General features: G+C 38.3%; 1 pseudogene; it reads left to right on the top strand.

Moving 5' to 3' along the window:
* The window catches only part of LOC101662268, a 6,664-nt pseudogene extending 471 nt beyond the window's left edge, over positions 1–6,193 (top strand).
* The last annotated feature ends 1,167 nt before the right edge of the window (positions 6,194–7,360 follow it).

Below are 7,360 nucleotides of genomic sequence, written 5' to 3'. Positions count from 1 at the left end.
GGGTTCATCTGTCCTGGGTTCACTGTATTCCCAGTTCCTATCTGTGCCAGTGTACATCCTCCGGTCCAGCTGGATATGTAAGTTAGAATTGGGATCATGGTAGTGAGGTGGAGGAAGCATTTAAGAACTAGAGGAAAATTGCATATTTCATCATTTATTTTGAAGCAACCATTATTCATAAATTAGAGTGCATGTTGTTAATATTTGGAATAGTTTATACAGCTAATCATGCTACAACTACAAGGTCAGAAAGAGACAGCACATGGTGGTGGTGGAGAAAATGGTTGCCCTTGCATGAGAAAGTCATATGTAAATCGCAAAGGAGCTTGTCTTACAGATCTACCTCATCCTGTCTCTGATGTGAGGACGAAATTCATTTTGTATTTTCTCAAAATAGCTTGCTTCTAATATATTTTAAAATGTTTTTTAACAAAGACAGTAACACTGTTTATTTAAAATAAAAGTATATGAAAAAAAAATAAAAAAATAAATAAAAGTATATGGACACAGAGCAAAGCATAATCTTATCACTGAACAAACACAAAGGGAAGAACAGACAAGGGGGGAAATGAGAGGAAAGAGAAGCAGAGTGGAGGGAAATGAAAGGGAAATGAAAGGAAGGAGAAGCCAAACAAGACGAGAAGAATAGAACTTTAGTTGGTTAGTTATTTCCCACAGAGTTAGTACCAATTCATAGCAACCCCATGTACACATGGTCACACGGCCAACTCCTATACCATCTTCACACGTGTTGTTATGGCTCAGCCCAATGTTCAGCCACTTTGTCAATCCATATTGTCAAGGGACTGCCTCTTTTTGCTTGCCTTCTACATTCGTAAGCATGATATCCTTTTCCAGAGACTGGTTTCTCAAAATAACATGTCTCACTGTCTTCAATTCTAAGGAGCCTTCTGGCTGTACTTCTGCCAAGGCAGATGTATTTATTCTTCTAGAGTAGTGGTTCTCAACCTTCCTAATATGGTGACCTTTTAATATAGTTCCTCATGTTGTGGTGACCCCAAACCATAAAATTATTTTCGTTGCTACTTCATAACTGTATTTTTGCTATGGTTATGAATCATAATGTAAAAATCTGATCTGTAGGATGTATTCATTGTTACAAATTGAACATAATTAAAGCATAGTGATTAATCACAAAAACTATGCCATTATATATTGTGAAATATTTATTTCTAATCACAAATAAATGAAATTTTGTCTTGAAGCATGGTATAGCACAGGTAACAGTCTTCACGCAGAGCACTCCTAGGTGGGCGTACCTGCATGTGGGCGGACCTGCCCGGAGACGGGTAGAGGAGCGTGTCTCGGTTCCTAAGACCACTGGAAATAGGGGTTTTCCAATGGTCATAGGCAACCCCTGTGAAAGGGTCATTTGACTCCCAAGGAGGTCGCAATCCACAGGTTGAGAAGCGCTGTTCTAGAAGTTCACGGCACTTTCTTTGCCAGCACCACAATTAAAATGCATCAGTTAAAAATATGATAGAGAACTTTAGATTCTGATATTTTACAAATTAGAGAAAGAATCACAAACAGATACAGTTTCAAGTAATTTACTTTCACCTTAAATATCTCAAATATTCTTTAGAATTCTGGAGGGTTTGGGACATATTTTCCCCTACTGAAATGTATGGGGGAAAACAAAGAGGACAACGTTCAAGTTTTAAAATCTCCATGCTTAATCTTTATTTAGAACGGTTACATTTATGTGTGTTTTTATGTGTACCACCTGTATGTTATTTGGAGTGAAATGAAAAGAAGCTGCAGTTGTGAAGAAGCAGGAATAGCTATAACGGCTGTGTAGAAATGGCAAACTGTCATGTTTTCTCATTATGAACCAAACTGTTTGCCATTTTTGTCCCTAATTCTTAGTTTAAAATGAGAATCATTCTCATGCTTTCTCCTTGAGGCCACATTTTGAAAATCTTCACATCATATAAACTTGTGATTTTATTTACAAACACTATTAGCTATGATATCTGGTAAGAGACGGGGGAAAGGGGAGATGCAGCTTAAGGAAGATCGTAGTTTTTTTTTAACTGGTTTTAGCTTCACAGGGTTATATACACAGAGCCTATTCTCAGTGTATGCACACATTTCCAGAACCTGAAGTTTATACAAGTCTCTTGCCCAAGCATTGTAACAACTGTATAGTTGGAATCCACTGTTTGGCAATGAATTTGGTTTGGTTTTCATTGCCTTGAAAATTATGTAAAATAAATATGTTAATTATGTTAACATGATGAAGCAAATACTTTCAATCTTATGAAGTAAATTTCTTTCTTTCTTTCTTTTTTTTTTTTTGAAGTAAGTTTCTTAAAATAAGGATTGCTGTGGTTAGTTGTGATGGCTCTGGCTCATGGCAACCTTATGCATGATAACAAAATCTTACCTACCAGGTTCTGTTTCATCATCAAGATCAGTGACATGTTTCAGTGGAATGTGTCTAATCCATCTCATGGATGATTTTTCTCTTTGGTTGGCCTACTATTTACCAAACATCATGTTCTTTGCTACAAACTAGTCTTTCCTGAACACATACCCAAGGTCTATGATAGGTGCCTTCAAGTTGGTTCCAAATCATAGCAACTTTATGCACAACAGAATGAAATACTGCCTGATCCTGCATCTTCCTCACAATGTTCTTATATTCCAACTTAATGTTGCAGCCACTGTCAATCCACCTAGTTGAGGGCCTTCCTCTCGTTTTCACTGCTGCTGTAGGAGTGGTGATGCAAATGTCTGTAAAATACAAGTTCACCAGTTGGAAACGACCAGCTGCTCTGTGGGAGAAAGAAGGCGCTTTCTACTCCTTTTTTTTTTCTTTTATTCCTCAAGTTTATTCTTTTTTTTTTTTCTTCTTTTTTAACATTTTATTAGGGGCTCATACAACTGTTATCCCAATCCATACACACATCAATTGTGTAAAGCGCATTTGTACATCGTTTCTCAAAACATTTTCTCTCCATTTAAACCCCCGACATTAGGTCCTCATTTTTCCCCTCCCTCCCCTCTCCCCACTCCCTCATGAGCCCTTGATAGTTTATAAATGGGTATTTTGTCATATCTTGCCCTGTCCGACGTCTCCCTTCATCCACTTTTCGGTTGTCTGTCCCCCAGGGAGGAGGTCACACACAGTTCCATGTAATCGGTTCCCTCTTTCCTACCCATTCTCCCTTTACCCTCCCTGTTTTTCCACTCACACCACTGGTCCTATAAGGCTCATCCGTCCTGCATTCCCTGTATTTTCAGTTCCTATCTGTACCAGTGTACCTCCTCTGGTCTAGCCAGTCTTGCAAGATCGAATTCGAGTCATGGTAGTGGGAGCGGGGAGGAAACCTTTAGGAACTAGAGGAAAGTTGTATTTCTCATCATTGTTACATCACACCCTGACTGGCTCATCTCCTCCCCGAGACCCCTCTGCAAGGGGATCTCCAGTGGCCTACTAATGGGCTTTGGATCTCCACTCCGCACTCCCCCCATCATTCACTATGGTAAGATTTTTTGTTCTGATGATGCCTTACACCTGATCCCTTCGACACCTCGTGGTTGCATAGGCTGGTGTGCTTCTTCCATGTGGGCTTTGTTGCTTCTGAGCTTGATGGCCGCTTGATTATCTTCAAGCCTTTAAGACCCCAGACGCTATACTTTTTGATAGCCGGGCACCATCAGCTTTCTTCACCACATTTGCTTGCGCTTTCTACTCCTAATGAGTTACAGCTTCTCAGATCAGAAAAGATAAGTACATGACTAATCTTCCATTTACGTTAATTCTGGCTAATCAGAGAGTTCCATTAGTAAGAACCTGCCAATTCTCAGGCGCCAAGGGCAGCAGTTGGCAAATAAATTAGTGTCCTTTTGTAGATGTACCTACTGGTACCTACCCTCATAAATTTAATGAAACCCAAATAAAGCAAGCTTTAAGAGGTGCATTGGACTCAGTTAAACACAATTTAGATGTGGTCAGCCCAGTTCCCACCAATAAGGATGTATCAGAAGCTGACTTGAGAATTGTCATGTGTGCCATGTGTGGTGATCCGTTTAGTGTGGATCTTATTCTTTCACCTTTCCTTGATTCTCATTCTTGTAGCACTGCTCAAGATGAACAGAAGAATTCCCTAATGCTTGATAAAATCATTGGTGAAAAAAGGAGACGAATACAGATCACAATATTATCTTATCATTCTTCAATTGCAGTAAGGAAAAATGAACTGTTTCATGGGTATATATTAGTTTACTCTGCCAAACGGAAAGCATCAATGGGAATGCTTCGAGCATTTCTGTTGGCAGTTCAGGACACAATTCCTGTACAGCTGGTTGCAGTTACTGATAGCCAAGCAGATTTTTTTTAATGAGGCCATCAAGGAGTTAATGACTGAGAGAGAGTAGATAGCAACTGAGATCACAGCAAAATTTACAGCATTGTATTCTTTATCTCAGTATCATAGGCAAACTGAGGTCTTCACTCTGTTTTTCAGTTATGCTCTAGAGAAAAATATATATGATAGAAAATTCCTATTTATCTGATAATGCAAGAAAATCAACACATCCAAGTGAGGATGTTTTTCTACCATCTCCCAGAGACTGTTTTCCATATAACAACTACCCTGATTCAGATGATGACACAGAAATATCTCCTCCATCAAAACCAATTGGGGATGATGTCCAGTTGCTCCCAACAACTAGTGATCAATCCAGATACAGATTGGATTTGGAAGGAAATGCATATCCTATTCATAGAACCCCAAATTGTCATAACCATGAACGCAACCATAAAGTGCCTCCACCTGTTAAACCTAAACCAGTTGTACTTAGGACAAATGTAAAAAGAAACTGGATCCAAAGCTTTTGAAAACAATTGAAGCTGGTATTGGTACAAATCCAAGAAAACAGACTTTCTGGGTGCCATTGGCACATCCTGAAGATATGGATCCTTCAGATAACTATGCGGAACCCATTGACACAATTTTCAAACAGAAGGGCTATTCTGATGAGATTTGTGTTGTCCCAGATGATAGTCAGAATCGCACTATTAAAATACGAAACTCATTTGTAAGTAATACCCAAGGAGATGAGGAAAATGGATTTTCTGATAGAACCTCAAAAAGTCATGGGGAACGGAGGCCTTCAAAATACAAATATAAATCTAAAACCTTGTTTAGTAAAGCCAAGCCATACTATAGAAGAACACATTCAGATGCAAGTGGTGATGAAGGAAGGCATCGTGGAAGTGAGGAAGATGCACTTCTTTCTCCTGTTAAAACTCGGAAAGGTGGTATTGATAATCCTGCAATCACTTCAGACCAAGAGTTAGATGATAAGAAAATGAAGAAGAAAACCCACAAAGGAAAAGAAGATAAAAAAGCAGAAAAAGAAAACTAAGAATTTCAATCCACCAATATGTAGAAATTGGGAAAGTAATTATTTTGGAATGCCTCTTCAGGATCTGGTTATAGCTGAGAAGCCTATACCACTATTTCTTGAAAAATAGGTGGAATTTATTGAAGACACGGGATTATGCACTGAAGGACTAGCGGAAACAAAACTGTGTTACCATGTTAGCGGAAACAAAACTGATCAAGACGATATTCAAAAGCAGTTTGATCAAGATCATAATATCAACTTAGTTTCAATGGAAGTAACAGTAAATGCTGTAGCTGGAGCTCTTAAAACATTCTTTGCAGATCTGCCAGATCCTTTAATTCCATATTCTCTTCATCCAGAGCTATTGGAAGCAGCAAAAATCTTGGACAAAACAGAGCGTCTTCATGCATTGACAGAAATTGTTAAGAAATTCCATCCTGTAAACTATGATGTGTTCAGATATGTAATAACACATCTAAACAGGGTTAGCCAGCAAAATAAAATCCACTTAATGACAGCAGACAACTTATCCATCTGTTTTTGGCCAACCTTGATGAACCCTGATTTTGAAAATAAAGAATTTCTGTCTACCACTAAGATCCATCAATCTGTTGTTGAAACATTCATTCAATAATGTCAGTTTTTCTTTTACAATGGAGAAATTGTAGAAACTGCAAACACCGTGGCTCCTCCGCCCCCTTCAAACCCAGGACAGCTGGTAGAACCAATGGTCCCACTTCAGTTACCACCACCATTGCAACCTCAATTGATACAACCACAACTACAGGCTGATCCTCTTGGCATTATTTAAATAGAAAATAATGGCAGAAAGCCTGAAATTGGACAAAAAGCAAATCTACATATGCATGTTTCAGGGTTCAGTAGTATACTTTGTTTCGTACTGATAATTCACATTCAAAATAATGAGACACTTTCTTTTTGAACTCTGTGATATTCCTTATTCATTAACATTACAGATCTAAGACCATGTGATAAGCATGACTAGAGAGCTTTAATTTTTATAAACAAAAATAGCTATAAAATACAAAGCTGCTGCTGCATGCAACCTTATTGCAATCAATATACCATTCCTGTGGCAATTTCTGTCTCATTATATTGTGAATAAAATGTTTCTATAGAAATTAAATAACTTAAAAAACTCAAATATATGAAACATTAATGCTTTTTACACTGCAAAAAAAAAAAAGAGTTACAGTCTCAAAAGCAGTTCTACCCTATAATGTAGGGTGACTATGACTCGGCATCAACTCTAAGGCAGAAAATTTCTTTCTACTTTACCAAGCATATGCCCTTCTGCAGAGACTTGTCTCCCCTGACAACATGTCCAAAGTTCATCTCATCATCCTTGCCTCGAAGGAACATTCTGGTACTTCTTCCAATACAGATTTGTTTGTTCTTTGAGAGGACCATGATATCTTCAATATTTTTCTCCTGCATCACAATCCAAATGTATTGATTGTTGTTAGGCCTCCCTTACTCAATGTCCAAATTTCACATGCATGTGAGGTGATTGAAAATGCCATGGCTTGGCTTAGGACCCCCTTAATCCTCAAAGTAACATCTTTGCTTTGCAACGCTCTTAAAGCTGATACCAAGGGTTCAAAGAGAAAGAAAATATTTTGAAAAAGATGATGTACAGATGTGTACATATGTACAGATGTGTTTGACACAATGGATATATGTATGAATTGTGATAAAAGCTGTAAGAGCCCCAACAAACTGGAAATTAAAAAAAATAGAAGTCTTGGATTCTCTGTGTTTCCAGTTTCTATATGTACCAGTGCAGATGAACCCTTCAGGACCAGTGTTGAGAGTGGTGATACCAGGAGCGTGGAGCAAAGGTGGGATAGAAAGGGGAAACTGATTACAAGGATCGACATATGACCTCTCTATGGGGGATGGACAACAGAAAAGTGGGTGAAGGGAGACCTTGGATAGTGTAAGATATGACAACATA

Source organism: Echinops telfairi, unplaced genomic scaffold, assembly GCF_000313985.2.
Source record: "Echinops telfairi isolate 266 unplaced genomic scaffold, ASM31398v2 ScPeMD7_3509;HRSCAF=4178, whole genome shotgun sequence".
NCBI lineage: Eukaryota > Metazoa > Chordata > Mammalia > Afrosoricida > Tenrecidae > Echinops > Echinops telfairi.
This window is presented reverse-complemented; position numbering and strand designations above follow the sequence as displayed.